The sequence below is a fragment of the Octodon degus genome, unplaced genomic scaffold (assembly GCF_000260255.1).
Source record: "Octodon degus isolate 3935 unplaced genomic scaffold, OctDeg1.0 scaffold00112, whole genome shotgun sequence".
NCBI classification, from domain to species: domain Eukaryota; kingdom Metazoa; phylum Chordata; class Mammalia; order Rodentia; family Octodontidae; genus Octodon; species Octodon degus.
This window is the reverse complement of record NW_004524688.1, coordinates 8,782,594-8,786,589: the sequence shown is the minus strand read 5'-3', so window position 1 is coordinate 8,786,589 and position 3,996 is coordinate 8,782,594. Positions and strand designations below refer to the sequence as shown.

Sequence of the window (3,996 nt, the reverse complement as noted above, 5' to 3'; positions counted from 1 at the left end):
TGGGCCCGGGAGCCACTGGCCCAGTAGTCTACCAGGGAGGACTGCCCCTGCCACCCCCACTGCCCACACCATTTCGGAAGCCCCATTGCTGGCCACACTGGCATGGAGCTCCCCCCAGGCTGGGCCCTCCTGGCCAGAGAAGCGGAGCCCCTGTCACTGTGGGGGAGGGTGGCACCAGAGCTCTGTCAGTACAACCACCACCGCCCTCCCTCCAAGGCAAAATAGACCTAATTCAGACTCCATGTTATCATGCCTGTTTGCTTATCTGTCACTACCTAGGGAGTGTGCCAGGGTACTTTTCATTTTTCAGTACTGGGAATCAAACCCAGGGCATTAAGCTCTATCCCTAACAGCACACACACACACACACACACACACACACACACACACACACACTTTTGGGGGTTTGAGGGGGTTGTTTGTTTTTTTAATGTATTTGGTACAGGATCTACAGGGCCTGTAGGGTCTCACTACACAGATGGGACTCATGGTGATCCTCCTGTTTTCAGCCTCCCAAATGATGGGATTACAGGTGCGTGCCACTATGCTGAGGGTCTTGCTAAGTCCTTAAGTTACTCAGACGGCTAGAACTGGTGATCCTCCTGCCTCAGCCTCCCAGAGTGCTGGGATTACAGATATGTGCCACCACACCCAGCTGCCTTATATTTATTTTTATGATCCTTTCAACATTTAGTTGTTGTTACTGACTTATGTCTCTTTTTTAGGTTTTTTTTTCCTTTCAAAATTAATGTCAGTGCAATAACCAAGAATGTGTTGATTTAAGGAACACTGTTGAGTAAACAGTGTGCAGCTGGTGGGCAGGGCAGCCTAGTGGAGGGAGTCCACACCAGCAAGCCTTCTTCCCGCTCTTGTGCTCAGCTCCTCAGGCTTTGGGGACAATGTCTCCCGTACCCTCCCCGGCCAGTACCTGCAGAGATCCACTGTGTGTCTGGTACCTTGCTCCCTCTCTGGCTACCACTAGCCCTGCGGTACGAAGCACTCTTTGCCATCAGCCCACCTGAACCGGCTCCCTGACAAAACCAGAGCTGAAACAAAGCCGAGCCCTGGACTCTGCAGCCCCGAGGGGTGACTGGAAGGTCTCCCTCAGCCACCAGCCACACCCAAACCTCGGCCAACCCACAGTCTTGCCCAAATGTGGCCAGCCTGGGTGCCGGCTGTAATGCAGGGACATCTGGGTTCTGATGCAACCGTTGCTACGCAGCAGGGTGTACCTGGGAAACTCAGAAAACCCTCTTCAGGAGATGCTGCCCCTTTAAAGATGGCACTGCACGCTGCTACCAGGAGGCGGCGCTCTTGAGCTCCTGAGCATCCCCTGAAGCTTTTTTCTTTTTTTTTTTTTTTTTTTTTTTTCGGGGATTTCTTACTCGGGAATTTGTGCCTTCTTGGCAGGCGCTTCTGAAGCAATTTCTAAAGTCCACGGTGACAGGATGGCGCTGGCCCGTATTCCAGCACTTGGGAGGCTGAGGCAGGAGGATCGCAGCGATTTCAAGGCTAGCCTGAACTGCATAGGGAGACCCGGCAGGAAGGAAGGAAGGAAGGAAGGAAGGAAGGAAGGAAGGAAGGAAGGAAGGAAGAAAGGGAGGGAGGGAGAGAGGGAGGGAGGAAGGGAGGGGAGGGATTTCACCTCCTGCTCCTCCCTCCTCCTGTACAATAGACCCAGCCTTGGGTGGGCTCAAAGACCTTTTGGAGTTTGCTCCTGACGTTTGGGACCAGGTCTTTTGGGGATGCCAAGGGGAGGGGTCCTGTAGCCCTGTGCTTAGCGCTAACCCTGACCTGGGCTCGTGATCTGGCTGGGCAGGCACTCGCCCTCCGAACGCGCATTTCTGCCCGCCCACTGGCTAGCGCTCAAGAATCTCGAACACGATCGGCGTTACGAATGAGAGACCCGAAACCTCCACGATAAGCAGGGTGAGAAGGCGGCAGCGCAGCCGGGCCCCGGGCGGCGTGGGAAGCGCACGGGATTCGCCAGCTCCGGCCCAGGGCGCCTGCCCAGCTTGCCCCAAGGTGCTTCCCAGCGCAGATCCGGCTTCTCTCCGCTGACCAGGACCTGTCTGGAACGCGGGGTCGCTCGCCCTTGAGCAGCTTAGAGCAGGAGACGTGGACCCGGCCAGCTCACCCACAGATTCGCATTCCGGGTCGTCCTGCCTGGCGCTCCTTAAGCCCTTGGCGCCCCCTCCGGAACGGGCAGGGCACCCGTGGTCCTCCGACCCCTACGAGCTGACCCTGGGCCGGCGCCGCCCCACCCGATGGCACGAAGCAGGGAATTCTGGCAAAGGGGACAGCAGAAATGGCACCCTCCGCCCCACGGCCAGAGGACTCGAGGGAGGGAACCGGGTGTCCCGGCCAGCTCTGGGACTGAGAAGCAAGGAGGGACCGCTCTCAGGGGCGTGTCGGAGGCGGCAGCCTCCCCTCCCCCGCCCCACCGGCAGCTGAGCGGGCGGAGAGCATCTGTTGCCATGGTTACTGTGGCTAGCTGGCGGGGCTTAGTTCCCTGGTCTCAGGCTCCGACAACTGAAGTCTGGACGCGGGCGGGACCACGCGCGCACACTCGCCTCGCACGCGAACTACATACCGCAGCCTTTCACCCACGCACACCATGAACACACACCCAGCCACATACACCTCCACACTGCAACCACAAACCCGACTCTAACCCTTATCTGCACCCCACCGCACACCCCCTTTGCGCATCGCACACACATCACACCGCAGACACACACAACCCACGCGCGGGACCCCGACGCCCGGGTACGAGGACCCAGCAGAGCTCCCCCCCCCCGTCAGGCTCAGCAGGACGCCGTCCCCTCCACTCGTCTCCTTTGCCCTCTCCACAGTCCAGGCGCCCTCGCCTCCAAGGACGCAGCAGTCACCTTGCCCCTGTGACAGGACGGTCAGTGCAGCCACCCCGGGCCCCACCACCCCAGCCCTGACTACACCACTCCTGCTGGAGCGCCCTAGCATTAGCAAAACCAAGACCTGGCACTGAGCATCCCGGGGGCCCACAGGGTCGCTGTCCCGCAGTCAGGACATGTTGGCCACAGGGCCTGTGAGAGGCAGGGCCTCCGGATCCCCTGGCCTCAGGGGAAAACTACCGAGACAAAGGTTTTGTGATGTTTGCAACGCGGCTTCTGGCTTTAATCTCTGGAGAAGTTCAGAACTGCATGCCCATTTCTATTATTTGCTTTTCCTCTCTAAGGAGAGGCTTAATTTTTGGTTTTGGTGCCAAGGACCAAACCCAGGGCTTGCAGCTTGCTAGGCAAACGTTCTACCGCTGAGCCAAATCCCCAGTCCATCTGGAGAAGTTCAGAAAGCAGAGGGCACAGCTGTAACAAAACTATGCCCCCACCATGTGTGAATTCAAAAGAAGCAAGCCGCCTCATGACCTACACAATAAACCTGAAAAGTAAACTGATGAGTAGCATGGGCCTGTGAGCCAGAACTCCCAGAGGCCCAGGAGGGACCGTGAGCCCAGCAACTTAATGAGACCTTGCATGAGTACACGCATACATGCGTCATTACATACATGTATGCATGCATACATACATGTGTACAAAGCTGGGGCTGTAGCTCAGGGCCAACCCACTACAAAAACAAAAAACAAAAATGAAATTTAACTTTTTTTTTTTTTTTGTAACAGGGATCAAACTCAGGACTTTGTGCTTTCCAGGCAGTTGCTTAAGCCACTGAGCTATCTCCCATGCCCCAAATTCAGAACTCATCTCAGTAGTTTTCATCCAGTAATACATGAACTGTTTGAAAAGCACACATCAGGACCGGGGAGATAGTTCAGTAGAATAGCCACTTGCCTGGCAAGCACAAGGGCTTGAGTTCAATCTCTTGTTCTCTTTTTTTGCAACTATGGCCAAGATTAAGGCTCGGGATCTTCGAGGCAAGAAGAAAGAAGAGTTGTTGAAACAGCTAGACGACCTGAAGGTGGAGCTGTCACAGCTGCGCGTCGCTAAAGTGACGGTTGGC

The 3,996-nt window shown here is 56.2% G+C and overlaps 1 pseudogene; it reads left to right on the top strand.

Moving 5' to 3' along the window:
- Positions 1-3,879: 3,879 nt before the first annotated feature.
- Positions 3,880-3,996, top strand: part of LOC101574289 — a 93,667-nt pseudogene continuing 93,550 nt past the window's right edge.